The sequence below is a fragment of the Sander lucioperca genome, chromosome 11 (assembly GCF_008315115.2).
Source record: "Sander lucioperca isolate FBNREF2018 chromosome 11, SLUC_FBN_1.2, whole genome shotgun sequence".
NCBI classification, from domain to species: Eukaryota; Metazoa; Chordata; class Actinopteri; order Perciformes; family Percidae; genus Sander; species Sander lucioperca.
Window position 1 is genome coordinate 9,288,075 of NC_050183.1, and position 16,142 is coordinate 9,304,216.

Genomic DNA, 16,142 nt, shown 5'->3' on the forward strand with positions numbered 1-16,142 from the left:
TTCTTTCGAACTTGTCCTAGGCGTGATTTCAATCTTCTTGAATCTTTGCAGGTAGTATCTGTTGACCCTCATGACGAAAAGTTATCCAGAGAATTTTGATAGTTGAAAAAATGCGCAAGTTATAGCAACTTCTTGTCTAAACAGGAAGTTGCGTTATCTTGGCAACAATTATTCCGATTGCCCCGAAATTTGACAAGGTTGTTCCTCATGGCCGGTTTAGCATATTTGCCAAAGTTGGCGGTAATCGGCCATTAGATGGCGCTGTTTTGATTTTATTTTTATTAATCAGCAAAATATTGATATATGGGAAGCCTACTCTGTCTAACTACTCCTGGGGCGTGAGTCCGATCGGCACGAAAACTTGCATATAGACTCGGAGGACCCTTGTGACAAAAAGCTATCAAAAGAATATTGATAGCTAACACAATGCGCAAGTTACAGAGGATCAACTTCCTGTAGGTGGGTGTGGAAACAGGAACGGTTGTATCTTGCCAATGGCTATTCCAATGGACACAAAACTTAGAACAGTTGTTCCGCATGTGCCAATGAGGCTGTGTGCCAAATATGGCGTCAATCGGCCTTTAGATGGCGCTGTTTTAATTTTTTTAATTAATTAGCAAATTTGCTTTGAGCAAAACCTACTTTTTTTAACTCCTCCTAGAGCGTGAGTCCCATCTGCACAAAAATGTACACGTAGACTCGGTGGACCCTCATGACAAAAAGTTATCAAAAGAATTTTGATAGATAACACAATGCGCAAGTTACAGAGGACCAACTTCCTGTAGGGGGCTGTTGAAACAGGAAGTTGTGTATCTTACCAAGATTTATTCCGATTGACACCAAACATGACACAATTGTTCAGCATAGGGGCTTGAGCATCCATGCCAAATTTAGAGTGAATCGGCCATTAGGTGACGCTGTTAGAATTTTGGCTATTAATTATTCACATCGCGATATATGGGAAACCTAACTCCTCCTGGGCCGTGAGTCCAATCTGCACGAAAACTTGAATATAGACTCGGTGGACACTCGTGACTAAAAGTTATCAAAAGAATTTTGAAAGCTAAAACAATGCACAAATTATAGAGGAACAACTTCCTGTAAGTGGCTGTTAAAACATGAACGGTTGTATCTTGGCAAAAGTTATTCCGATTTACATGAAACTTAGAATGTGTGGTCTACATGTGATGTTGCGTCTGCCAGTACCCCGACTGCAAGAAGGCGAGGGCCCGTTCATTGCTTTTTCATTTTTGATGGCCTCAATATATAAGAAAACTCAAAAAAATTGGCGCCCACATAAATACGTGGGAGCTTTGCGAGACTGTACGGCGATTTGGGCCATACCTGTAAGTGGGCTCCATAGCGCCCCCTAAGGCGTGGAAGGGCTTAACTTGGACATAGTTGCTCCGATCTTCACCAGATTTAATACACATATTGCTCTAATCATTGCGGTCATATTTCCCATTTACCTTCATTAGCTCCGCCCAACCGTAAGGCAGCCATTATTAATTTATGCCTTTTCATGTGTTTTACATTCGTTCGAACTAGTCCTAGGCCGTGATTTCAATCTTCTTGAATCTTTGCAGGTAGTATCTGTTGACCCTATGACGAAAAGTTATCCAAAGAATTTTGATAATTAAAATAATGCGCAAGTTACAGCAACTTCCTGTCTAAACAGGAAGTTGCGTTATCTTGGCAACAGTTATCCCATTCAGACCAGATCACACATCTGTGTGTGTTTACCTTTAAGACCGGATCACACATCTATGCGTAGTCACCATAAAGCCCGGCAAACGCGTCTGCGTCATTTTGAGCGGTGTCGTCTTTTTCAAGGCATATGGCCAATTATATGCACTGTGATTGGCTGAAATATTCTTAGGGTGAGTGATAGAGATGCTTAGGGATTTTTTTTAAACACGTGACTAATAAAATGCTTTGTGATTGGTCGAAATAAGCCTACACGTACAGTACGTTTTCTTTTACCGTCTATGGTTTTGGTCGACATTTTTAAACACCGTGCTAGCGATCCGTCATGGCTGACTTAAGTGAAGGAAGTGATATTGATGAAGTTACGGAGGATGACACAGGACCAGATTTAAATGATATCCCAGATGATTTAGATGTACCAGCCGATCGCATAGTTAGAGAGCAGTGGATCCTAGCGATGTTTCGAGAGGGAGAGGAGGATATACGCAAATCGCGTATATCCTCCTCTGAAGAAGAATGGAAGACCGACAACTTTCACTCTCGTGAGAAGATCCCATATAATCGCGAACCAGGCGTCAAGATAGAGCTTCCAGATGTTTTTACACCAATACAGGTATTCTCCCATGTTTTCACGGAAGAGTTGTGGATGCGACTTGTAACAGAAACAAACTGCCATCACGTAGAGATTTCTGGCGTCAGAAAAAGTGGCTTTTTCGAACGACCATCCCTCAAGCCATTTCAAGGGACAGATTTGCCATCATCTGGAGGTAGGTTAATAATAATAACAATACACACATACTGTGTGTGTGTGTGTGTCTGTGTGAGTGAGAGTGTGTGTCTGTGTCTCTGTGTGTGAGTGTGTGTGTGTGTGTGTGTGTGTGTGTGTGTGTGTGAGTGTGTTTGTATCTGTGTGTGTGTGTGTGTGTGTGAGTGAGTCTGTGTGTGTGTGTGTCTGTGTGAGTGAGAGTGTATGTGTGTCTGCGTGAGTGTGAGAGTGTGTGTGTGTGTGTGTGTGTAAGTGAGATGTGTGTGATTGATAATAATTGATGATTATGGATAACAACAATACATTCCCTCTTTTCAGCGGAAAACTTTTACAACAATTATGTGCATTCAAACTACCGCACATGTGTACCACTGGAATACATTGGTACAGATTGGCGAATATGGAGGACACTTTATTACAGACGGAATACTGAGCTTCACCTGCTACGGAGACCAGCACCTCAGCCTGCGGGCTGCGGTGTTGCCCGATGCCGCTAGCCGGGGAAAGGGACCTCGACAGCGGTGTGCAGGAGTTCGAGGCAAGCTAGGTGGAAAGCTAACGCTAGCCGGCCACCTGTTCCATCAATCTTGCTTGCAAGTGTCTGCTCATTAGACAACAAACTGGACTACATCCAACTTCAACGAAACTCCCAACGTGAGTTCAGAGACTGCTGTTTTTGTTGTTGTGGAAACATGGCTGAACAACAGTGTACCGGACTATCCAGCTACCAGGCATGCTGCTCTGTCGCCGGGTAAAACTAGTGGAGGTAGGCTGTGTTAACACAGACAGGTGCAGAAATGGGGTGCTTGTATCCAACTAACTGCTAAATGCTGGTGCAGTTTGTGACTGTTAAATGCCGAACATTCTACATTTCACGCAAATTTATGGCTGTATTTATACTCAGTGTTTACATCCCACCAAGTGCTAATGCTAGTATGCATTAGCTGAACTTTACGGAACCTATAATGTGTGTGCACTAAATGTAGCCTGTTTCGTATGTCGTTTTTATATAATGTTGTTTTTATATATTTTAAATGTGTAACACCACTTGAGCCATGGTGAAACGTTGTTTCGTGCATATGGTTGAAATGACAATAAAACACACTTGAGTTGAGTTGACCGTCTCACTGTCTAGGCGTGGCTTGGGAGTGGACTCTAAAGCAGCGAAGCAAGTGCATTCTGGGATTTGGTGTCTTTCATCCACATGAGCCAAAAACACATTTTCTGGCTTTTCTCGGCCTAGAAGCCACCAATTTCTAAAACAAATTCACATTTCTACTACATAAGTGACCCAATTTAAAGATATATTCATCTTTCCAAAGGTGAAATATCCCTTTAACGTGGTTTAATGTACCTAAATAACGATCAATCTCTCTCATATTGCTCCTTATAACCACTGAAAACTGTCAAAAAAATTGAACCCAAAGTCCAATTATTATGGACGTTATCTGACTGAGTTGCTATGGAAATGCCCCCCCCCCATCTGAAAGAACTACTCACCCCTCTAACTACAACTCGATCCCTCCGTTCAACAAACTCAAACCGCCTCCTTCTCCCCATGACTAAGCTCAGCACCATGGGTGATCGGGCTTTCTGTTCTGTCGCTCCTCGGATCTGGAATGCCCTACCCGACCATCTGAGGGCACCTCAAACTATTGAGACTTTTAAAAAAGGACTAAAAACAACAACACTAACCCTGCAAGTCATTGCACTGTCTATTTGTATTTTATATTGATGTTTTTACCATGCTTTTATGATCTTAACTGTAGCACTTTGAGATTTGCTCCAAATGTATGTTATGTATGTATTATTATTTATTATAAAAACCTTCCAACAACGGCAGCAGTGTTATCAGTGAACGCGGAAAAGGCTTTTGACCGCCTAGAGTGGAACTACTTGTGGCAAGTAATGGAGAGGCTTGACTTGGGGGCCAAATTCATTGATATGCGAACCCCACGGCCATAGTCTCAACCAATGGCTTGCATTCTCAGCCATTTCCCATCGAGCGGGGTTCGTGACATGGGATGCCCACTTTCCCCCATGCTGTTTGCAATCTCTCTTGAACCGTTAGCCGAAGCCATAAGGCAAAATAAAATATGTAATGTCCAGATTAAATCCAATAGCAGCTCAATATCATTATTTGCAGATGATATTTTGTTGTACATCTCTGACTCTATTCCAAAAATTAAGATTATTCCAAAAATTAAAATCTTAAGATCTTCAATGAATTTGGCTCAATTTCTGGCTATAAAATTAACTGGAATAAATTTAATCTTCTTTTATTGAACAACAGGCCATTAGCCATTAGTGTTACAATACCAACCCAAAGCAAAATGACATATTTGGGCATCACCATACACGCATCACTACAGCAAGTTGTCCAGGACAACTATGAAACTATATTAAGTAGTGTTCAAAGGAATCTGGCCAATTGGTCTGCGCTGCCAGCATCGCTACGGTCCAGGATTGCTATTGCTAAGAAACTTGATACCTTAATTCGGCAGTATGTTTGGAATAATAAACAACCTAGGCTAAAATACTCTACCCTGCAACGTACCACAAACACAGGAGGGCTGGCCCTCCCCAACTTTAAAATATATCACAAAGCCTTTCAGCTACAGGCCCTCAGAGTGTGGATGGACCCCTCATCTACAATTCCATGGAGAGAAATAGAGCAAAACCTCACTGGAAGTCTAAGACGGCAAGACCTTGCCTTTGCAGGTGTGTGTCCAAAAAAGTGTATGCTAGCCTATGGCCCTATTATCACCAACACATGGAGGAGCAACTACGCTACACCAATAAGTGACATTTCAATACCCCAATATGGCACAATGCACACTTAATGTCTAGTAACAAACCCTTTGCTTGTAACCAGTGGAGTGACAGAGGTATTTCTACTTTAGATCAGCTATTCAACGAGAAAGGTATGTTGAGTTTTGAAGACCTGAGAGCTAGTTTTGAGGTCCCCAGGACATCCTTCTTTTATCTTCGCTTAAGATCAGCCATAGAATGTTATGGAGTGCCATGGGGAAACAGTCTTGAGGCGCACTAATCATTAAATGGTTTGTTGATTTTCCTGTGGATTAGTGTCCAAGATTTATGCTAAACTGATGCAAGTATCCATTGGAGAACTCCCAATAGTAAAGAAATGGGAGCGAGAGCTGAGCCCTGAGGGGAATGCAATTAATTGGGAGACAGTTTGGGACATTTTCCACTGTTCCAAGAACCCAAATCACCAGCAGATCCACTTCAACATATGTCATAGGACATATTGGTAATTCCCACTCCCTATTGCACGTTCTGTTAACCTGAACAAACTGGAACTTTCCTGCATATGGTCTGGGAATGTGAAATGTGCATGAGTTTTGGAATAAAACAACATCAATAATATCTGATGTGATAGGATGTCGAATTCCTGCTAATCCGATTGTTTTGTTACTTAATGACGACTATAAATTACACCTGCTTGGGAGACAGAGGAAAATTTGGCTAGCTGGCTCAACTGCAACCAAGAAAATGATAGCTCAACGCTGGCTCCCCCCTCACTCACTTTGTATAAAACAGTGGTTGGCGTATTTTCTGGACATAGTTATGCTTGAGCTCTCTACAGCAAGGATTAACAAAGCCAAATCATCGACTATCAACCTATGGAAAAGCACAGCAGCACAAATATCAGACCTAATGACCTCAGTGCCACAAGAAATAGAGGAGAGTGACTAGGCAAGGTGTTTTTGTTTATTTGTTCTGTTTTCCTCGAGACCGCAGAGGGTGGGAGAGGGTTTTTGTTCTTGTTCAATTTGTGTTTCTCTGTTCTGAATGAATGATAAAAAAACAATAAAAAATTGATCTTAAAAAAAAATTGATGACATGGGGGGCCAGCTTCACGCAGGTCCCCAGCCCCCCTCCTAAGCCCCAGTTAGTGCCTCTAAGCCTGAGTTTTGACCACCAGGCACCCCAGCTTCCCTCCCAAGCCCCATTATCTGGCCTCATGCCCGGGTTAACAGGCTCCAGGCACTCCTCCAATGCCTTCTTGGGCAAAACCCCTCCATCCACCTGGGCCAGAGATTCGTGCCCCTGGTACACCAACTAAACTTTTGCGCCCCTGGAATACCAACAAAAAACAACACTGTCGTTTTTTCGTGCCTCTGGTATACTTACAGACTTCCAAAGAGAGGGAGGCCAGCCTGGAACCTAAGGCCGCGCTCACAGTCGGCCTTCCTCCCAGGCTCCATCCCAAGCCCTACTGACACCCTCGGTGTCAAACATACGCAGTTCTCTCTCCAGAGAACTGCGTATGTTTTCAAAAACTGGGTTTCACAAATTGTGCAGAAGATGGCTTGGAAAACCGCCCCAAAGTGACGCTCACCAGAGAAGGGGGAAAAGTGCACAAGCGGTTGACCCTTTCCCGCTTCCATTCCCCTTCCAAAAACTTGTTACTCCTGGTACACCAACTACACTTTTATGTTTTTTTTTTCAAAGTGTTTAAATACGAAAACTTTTTTTCGCGCCCCAGGTATACTAACAGACTTCCAGAGAGAGGAAGGCCAGTGTTGGGAATTGGTAGGGTACAGATTCAATTATTGGCAAATTGTTTTATCAATATTAATAAAGTTATTAATATGCGTATTAATAACTTCACCAAATTGACAAACAAAACGGGGCACCACCCTGGAACTCAGGGACCAATAGTTGAGCTGTGAAACAGTCTCATTGGTGGTGTTCCCTTTAAAAGACAGATCTTAATTAACTTGGTTGATCTATCTGGTATTCTTTAAAGGAACAGAAAGGAAGGATGAATTTGAGCACTACCTGTGTTCAACCAGCAATTATTACAACAAAATACACAAAACAATCACAGAAAACTGCTATTTTAAATATAGTAGAATTTATTAACTTCAAAATTATCAATGGCCAATCAATAATCCTTCGATCAATTAAAACCAATATACCCTTTTTTAAAAAACCTAATCTCACAGAATTCCGTGAAATGAACACGGCCCCTTAACTCAAAATCTGTGGCAGTTTCACGGAATCGCCGAAAAGACGGGCCCACAGATGCGATGCCTATGTAAGTCAATGACAGGCATCATCCGTGGTCTACGCACAGATTCCCTGATCACAGCACGTTTTTTTCTGCCAGTTGGGCTGCCGCAGAGAAGCTGTATAGCTTTGCTATTATTGGTATTTTTAGCCCAATAACCGCTGTTTTAATCAACATTTATTCACCAGGGGCCTATACCATGAAGCTGGTTTAGGTGGCTAGCCAGCTATGTTTCAGTTTAGTTTCCACCAACCCTGGGTTTTAGGTACTATGAAAGTAGCTCGGCTATAATCGGTGGTTGTTGCCATGGTATCTTACGCTGCACGGCTAACCTGCTCCGGGGCAGGTTATGTTCTGGATTCGAGATCTCAGTCAGAAGTTTGACCAATCAGCGGTGAGCAAAGAAACATATAGGTGACGTAATTAATTCCCAGCTTCTGTTCTCTGTTGCAATCATTGCAATGGCTTCACCTTTTCTTCCAAATCCTGTGGACATCTCAGCGCAAATTGTTAGACGAGCACTTCGTAGAGAAAGAGTTTTTAGGGACAGACAAAATCCCCTTGACTTTCCTGATACTTATTTGTATGAAAGATACAGATATTCCACGGAAGGAATAACTTATCTTTGCGAACTTCTTGAGCCGCACATAACAAATGTGACTCGTCGAAGCCATGCACTTACTGTACCGCAAACGGTATGTATTGCGTTGCGTTTCTTCGCAAGTGGTACATACTTGTATGCGGTCGGTGATGCGGAGAACCTAGGGAAAAACACAGTTTGTCGAACAATTCGCAAGGTGGACCTCGCACTGCAGGCGTACATAAATAGCTTAATTGTGTTCCCTGGACATTTATCGACCATGTCCATAAAAGAGGGATTTTATAAAATTGCCGGTAAGATGTATTGATAGGGTGACATGAACAAATTTAACCTTTCACAATAATTTTTTTTTTTCCTTCAAAAAGCAGCTTGCACTTAGAGCACTTAAGTATTATACAATAGTCTACATTAGCTACATGTTAAGAATGGTTTTTAATATATATATATATATTTTTTTTTTTCATATGAAAGGATTCCCTAGAGTCATTGGAGCAATGGACTGCACACATGTTGCAATCTCCACAGCTCTAGGAGAACATGAGGCAGATTATGTGAACAGAAAGTCCTTTCACAGCCTTAATGATTAGGTAGGGCTACTATATATATATGTGATGATTTTTATTTGCAATTTAAATAAATCTTTAAATGAATAGTAACTAACAGATTTCATCTGCAGATGACTTGTGATCATGAATGCATGATCACAAGCTTGGATTCCAAATGGCCTGGCTCAGTGCATGACTCACAAATTTTCTATGAGTCTATGTTGTGTCAGCGCTTTGAGGTAGGCAAGTTAAATTTGGTACAGTACAAAACATGTTAAAGTGTTTATTTTAATTGTGACAGCAAAAATTATTTTTCTTCCCATTTTCTGTTCTATGACAGGGCTTTTTGATGGCCTGTTAGTAGGAGACAGGGGTTATGCATACCAGAGGTTTTTGCTAACCCCCTATCCTGACCCTCAGACAGGGCCACAAAACCGCTTCAATGTGGCCCTCAGTAAAGTAAAGGCACATTTCAACTGCCTTAGGCGCTTAAGAGTGTCACCAGAGCGGGCATCACAGATAGTGGCTACATGTGCCATTCTGCACAATATAGCCACTATCAGAAAGGAGCGAGATTGCACAGCACCTGAAACCCCATCCATAATTGGCCGCCCCTTATTATTACTCAAAGCCAACTCCTCTGCCACAGTGTATTCTGCAGGAGGTGGCCCTCCCCCAGTTTTCCGGATTTCACATTTTTTTCTGTTTGCTGCAAAGAAGTGTTTGTGATAAAATGTTCACAAAAATAATAAAAGGTTATGGTAAAATACTCACCACTTTGAATTATATTTTTATATTTTGTCTTGATCTGCTGCCAAGAACGTTTGGAGTTGGGGTTGAATCTAAAAATCAATTAATATTAATCTTTCTTAGGATGTCAAAGCCAATACATTCACATTTTACACACATACATATATAGCACATATATATATATATATATATATATATATATATATATATATATGAATACACACATTTTCATTTTGTTTAATACATTTTTAATATGATTAGCCTATATTTTTACATTAATGGCCTATAGAATGTATTTCTTTAACTTACGCATTAACGCAATCAGCAATCTTCCTCCAAGATTGTTCTCTTGCTTTGGCAGCAGAGACGGTATTACTGCGTGCTTGAAAAACATTTTTATATTCTTCATATTTCTGAAGAATAATTTCTTGCTCCTCCACGGAAAAATATATTGCTCTCGCTCTATCCATATCGAACGTGATTGGTTGTCCGGTGCTGACGTCACTCTTTTATGTTCACGCGTGCGCGGAGTAATCAGAGTTTAAGGATCAAAGCCTGGGTTGACAGAGAAAGTTGATGAGCTGCATGGTACCAATAAAGCCTGATTGCATCGGTTTGGTTTTGTCAACTCTAAACCAATCCTGCAATCCTGAGTTTGTTCAACTACCGTCATGGTACAGGCCCCAGATCTTATCATGGTTTATTTGTATTTCTTTTAATGTTATTATTTCGGTCTATTTCGACCTGGGGCCTGTTTCACAAAACCAAGATAAGGGATTAAGCCGGGATTTATCAGTTATCCTGGATGATTTAAGCCTTGACTCGGTTTCACGAAAGTGGAGGCATATAAATCACCATGGAGATTTATTCTGTACAGCTAGCCTGCTCCCGACCAGGCTAACATTCAGGATTTATTTAATCCTGGAGCCTTTTCTGATCACCCAGCAGTGGTTTTACCCTATTGTTATCAGCCTGGATTAAAATACAACAGGTGCATATTGCTGTTCATAATGTTCATGTTTAAATTATAATTATTCATGTGACAGTCATTGTTACTGTTAAATTGCTGTATGAAGACTGCTGTTCATATTGTTGTTAGAAGTTTGATGAATATATTATGGCAGTTGTTGAGATAATTAGAAAAGGCTGATACAATTTCAAATGTGTTTTAAATGAAGTCTGTTACTAAGGGCAATACATACAATGCTGTACATTTCTATAGTTGACCAATGCACCTTGAATTATTTTAGTTGATTAATTTTTTTTTTTAATTCTTTAACAATAAGGATCATGTTTGGTCCTCTTCCATGTGCATTGTATTTGGCATTCTTAGCACACAAAGTGTGTTGTCCAGTAAACTGGGACTATAATTTGGGAGGATTGTACAATTTGAAGAACATATCCTAATTGTACAATCCTCCCAAATTATAGTCTTAGTTCACTGGACCAGTAACTATCTAGTGATGTAGGCTACTGTACATTCATGTAACAACAGGGAGAGGACACCTCAATGGTTTTTGACCTTATATTTAGCTGGGGGGGAAATAACTGATGAATATACTCTGTTCCATTCATGTTTACAGTGTGCATGGAATGTATCATTTAACTATCTTTATAGTTAGATTTTAGAGTCCCATTTCTTCAGTGTCTTTATTTTCTATGTCCATATATACAAGGGTGCAAGGAATATAATATGTAGAGAAGGAAACTCGTCCTCTATAAAAAATAAAAAAACGCGAGAAAAAGCATGGCTGATAATAGCGGACAGACTGAATGATATATCTAAAAATATACATTTATGAACTACTGCTCTTAACTGAAACCATTCAATGAGTCACTTGTCATTTGCAAAAACGAACAGTTGTACACTTTGCATTAAAAGCGAGCAGTGGAAGTTAATATGACTTAGGAAATGTATATTTTAGCCCATGAGAGAGAGGAAGGAACAGAGTGAAAGAGATATTTACGCATCATATTCTGGCGTTGTAGAAAATTGATCTTCATGGTAAATTTTCTGAGTAACATTATCTTCTGCTTACTTTTAAGGCAAAGAGTACAACTGTTAATTTGTGCAAATGATTAGTAGCCTAATGCTTGAATGGTATGATTATGACGGTTTCAATTCAGAGCAGTGGTCAGTTAATGTATATTTTTAGGCTACTTACACATTCAGTCGGTCCGTGATCGTCTGCCACTCTTTCTCTCGCTGTTTCACTACAGCAGCCGTGTTTCTTTTCTTTTTATACAAATAATGTGTTTCACGTCATCATACTTCCACAAGAAGCTTCTGCTCACTCTGTATAAAGTATGTACGATGCGCATTTTGGCATCAGTAAATCTGTGATCGACCTAGCGATCTTTTGAGGAAAGCCGTGGACGCGCATCTATCTGAATTACTTCAGCCTGGCTCGACCTAGTCTCTCCTCCTCAGCCTGGCTTGGCCTTCGTGAAACGCACCAAGTCAGGCTGCACAGATTAGACTAGGTCAAGCCTCGCTTTATCAGTTATCCTGGATTTATATATTCTGCTTTTGTGAAACAGGCCCCAGGGAAGATGGATTGCTTTGTTGTTTATTGATATTTTAAAAACTATAACGCTACATCTATCAACATTTATTTAGATGTTATCATAGTATACATTTCTTTATTTTAATAATATTATTTTGGTCTTATTACTGGTGAAATATTACAGTATGCTGTAAAACAGAACACGATATGATCCGAGCTGGGTGCATGCAAAGCCGATTTCCCACAATGCAATGCGGGCATTCATTTCAGAGAATCAGACAACGATCAGCGGGTCTTTAACGCCAGTATCGCTTCAATGTACATATATACAGTCAGTGGTTTAGTCACCAGCAACAACACATTGTTCAGCTTTGTTCTAGTAAGTTATGCACCGTAATAACGTTTTTGAAAAATCTGCGGAATACTCCGGAAGTGACGTGGTACATGCAGCTCGGCGGATAAGAAGATAAAAAATACATAACATAACAAAAATACATAACATTCGCGACCGCCGGTGACCCCGATGCGCGCAGAGGAGCGAGGGCCCGTCCATCGCTGCTTGCAGCTTTAGTTAGGGCCCGAGCGCCGACAGCAGCGAAAGCCCTATTGAAACTGAAGGAATTATTAGGGCCCGAGCGCCGACAGCGGCGAAGGCCCTATTGAAACTGAAGGAATTATTATTTTCCCGGCAAATGAATTGGCTTTTTGAGGGGCTTAACATATTCAAAAACTCACCAAATTTGGCCTTCGCATCAAGTCTGGTGAAAATTTACGTATTTTAAGGGTTTCGGGAATATGCGCGCAAAAATGGCTCGCTAGCGCCCCCTACAACGTTAAAAAAAATTGAGCCCCTGCAGTGCGTTTAACGTAGACTCACGAAACTTGGTACACATATGTATCATGTCAAGATGTACAAAAAACGTCATACCCTAAGCCCAACAGGAAGTCCGCCATTTTGATTTCAAAGTTCGAAATTAGTGCGATTTTGGCCATTTCCACATGTCGTACTTTAACGATCTCCTCCTAGAGATTTCATCCGATCAACTTCAAATTCGGTCTGTGCCATCTTAAGACATTAAAGATGAAAAGTTGTTAAAAGAAAAACTTTTCGTCATAGGGCGTGGCCGTGGCGGGGCGGCCATTTTGTGCGTTTCGCCGCCGAAACAGGAAGTGTGTGTAACTCGAGTGTACATTGTCCGATTGGCTCGAAACTTTTCAGGATTCATAAGAGTCTAACCCTGAGGACAAATAAAGGCCGATATTTACTTAAAGTCATAGCGCCCCCTAGTGGCAACAGGAAGTAGGCCTAAAAGTCAAGGTGCTATACTTTAACGAACTCCTCCTAGAGATTTCATCCGATGAACTTCAAACTTGGTCTCTATCATCCCAACACCTTAAAGATGAAAAGTTATTAAAAGAAAAACTTTTCGTCTGACGGTGTGGGCGTGGCGTGGCGGCCATTTTGAGTGTTGAGCGATGAACAAATAAATTGTTGTAACTTGAGTGTACGTTGTCGTATCTGCCCGAAAATTCTCACGATTGACAATGGTCCAGGCCTGAGGACACCGACAGGCCATATTTGACTTTTGGTTATAGCGCCCCCCGCTGGCAACAGGAAATGCGCCTTATATGACAAACATCATCCGATTTACATGAAACTTAGAATGTGTGGTAATGAGCTGGCCCCTATAATATAACCACGCCCACTTACTCAGGCCACATAACATTTGTACCGTTTAAGGTAGAGTCTTATGTGAGGTGTCATTGAACTCAGCAGAGTTGCTTCTTCATTGGTGATGGTTTGGCCCGCCCCCTATGCTTAAGCCACGCCCCCTTTCATGAATGCTGATCCATCTAAGGTAGAGTCTTATGTGAGGTGTCATTGAACTCAGCAGAGAGTTCCTTCTTCATTGGTGATCGTTTGGCCCGCCCCCTATGCTTAAGCCACGCCCCCTTTCATAACATTTGAACGATTTAAAGTTGACTATTGTGTGAGGTATCAATGAACTCAGCAGAGAGTTCCTTCTTCATTGGTGATGGTTTGGCCCGCCCCCTATGTTCAAGCCACTCCTCTTTCATAGCATTTACACCGTTTAAGGTATACCCTTGTGTGAGGTATCATTGAACTCAGCAGAGAGTTCCTTATTCATTGGTGATTGTTTGGCCCGCCCCTCTGTGCTTAGCCACGCCCCCTTTCATACGTGGTGACCCGTTTATGGTAGAGTCTTATGTGAGGCATCAATGAACTCAGCAGAGACTTCCTTTTTTATTGGTAAAGGTTTGTCCTGACCCCTATGCTTTAGCCACGCCCCCTTTCATAACATTTTAACTGTTTAAGGTAGAGTCTTGTGTGAGGTGTCATTGAACTCAGCAGAGAGTTGCTTCATCATTAGTGACGGTTTGGCCCGCCCCCTATGCTTAAGCCACGCCCCTTTCACAGCTAATGAACTGTATGGCGTAGAGTCTTGTGTGAGGTGTCATTGAACTCAGCAGAGAGTTGCTTCTTCATTGGTGATGGTTTGGCCCGCCCCCTATGATTAAGCCACGCCCCTTTCACAGCTAATGAACTGTATGGCGTAGAGTCTTGTGTGAGGTGTCATTGAACTCAGCAGAGAGTTGCTTCTTCATTGGTGATGGTTTGGCCCGCCCCCTATGCTTAAGCTACGCCCCCTTTCATGAATGCTGATCCATCTAAGGTAGAGTCTTGGTGAGGTATCATTGAACTCAGCAGAGACTTCCTTTTTAATTGGTAAAGATTTGGCCCGCCCCCTATTCTTAAGCCACGCCCCTTTCATAACATTTGAACCGTTTAAGGTAGGGTCTTGTGTGAGGTGTCATTGAACTCAGCAGAGAGTTGCTTCTTCATTGGTGATGGTTTGGCCCGCCCCCTATGCTTAAGACACGCCCCCTTTCATAACATTCGAACGATTTAAGGTTGACCATTGTGTGAGGTATCAATGAACTCAGCAGAGAGTTACTTCTTCATTGGTGATGGTTTGGCCCGCCCCCTATGTTCAAGCCACGCCCCCTTTCATAAATGCTGACCCATCTAAGGTAGAGTCTTGTGTGAGGTATCATTGAACGCAGCAGGGAGTTCCCTTTTCATTGGTGATGATTTGCGGTGTCTGAGTGCCGCGCAAATGCACGGTCGCAAGATGACGTGCGCAGAGGAGCGAGGGCCCGTCAATCGCTGCTTGCAGCTTTAATTATTATTATTATTATTATTATTATTAGGGCCTGAGCGGCGACAGCGGCGAAGGCCCTATTGAAACCGAAGGAATTATTAGGGCCCGAGCGCCGACAGCGGCGAAGGCCCTATTGAAACTGAAGGAATTATTATTATTCTTTTCCCGGCAAATGAATTGGCTTTTTGAGGGGCTTAACATATTCAAAAACTCACCAAATTTGGCAGTCGCATCAAGTCTGGTGAAAATTTACGTATTTTAAGGGTTTCGGGAATAGGCGCGCAAAAATGGCTCGCTAGCGCCCCCTACAAAGTTAAAAAAATTGAGCCCCTGCAATGCGTTTAACGTAGACTCACGAAACTTGGTACACATACGTATCATGTCAATTGAAGCCATACAGCAGAAAGATGGCAAGCAGAAATAAAGCAGAGAGTTCCTTCTTCATTGGTGATGGTTTGGCCCGCCCCCTATGTTCAAGCCACGCCCCCTTTCATAGCATTTACACCGTTTAAGGTATACCCTTGTGTGAGGTATCAATGAACTCAGCAGAGAGTTGCTTCTTCATTGGTGATGGTTTGGCCCGCCCCCTATGCTTAAGCCACGCCCCCTTTCATAACATTTGAACAATTTAAGGTTGACCATTGTGTGAGGTATCAGTGAACTCAGCAGAGAGTTGCTTCTTCATTGGTGATGGTTAGGCCCGCCCCCTATGCTTAAGCCACGCCCCCTTTCATAACATTTGAACCGATTAAGGTAGACCCTTGTGTGAGGTATCATTGAACTCAGCAGAGACTTCCTTTTTAATTGGTGATGGGTTGACCCGGCCCCTATAATTTAGCCACGCCCCAACATTATGTTGTCCTCCTGAAAGCTTGTTGTGATGTCATCTTAAGAGCACTAAAAGAACTTTGCAGTATTTTCTTAACAGAAGCTCTTATAATCAAATTTCGATGTAAAATCATGTGAATTCAAGGAGCTTCTTAATATAAAAAACCTTTTTTGAGCACTAAAACAACTTTGCAGTCATTTCTTATCAAAAG

At 41.8% G+C, this 16,142-nt stretch overlaps 1 pseudogene; it reads left to right on the forward strand.

Annotated features, from left to right (window-relative positions):
• Positions 1-7,701: 7,701 nt before the first annotated feature.
• On the forward strand, positions 7,702-9,389 carry LOC116065163 (annotated as a pseudogene).
• The last annotated feature ends 6,753 nt before the right edge of the window (positions 9,390-16,142 follow it).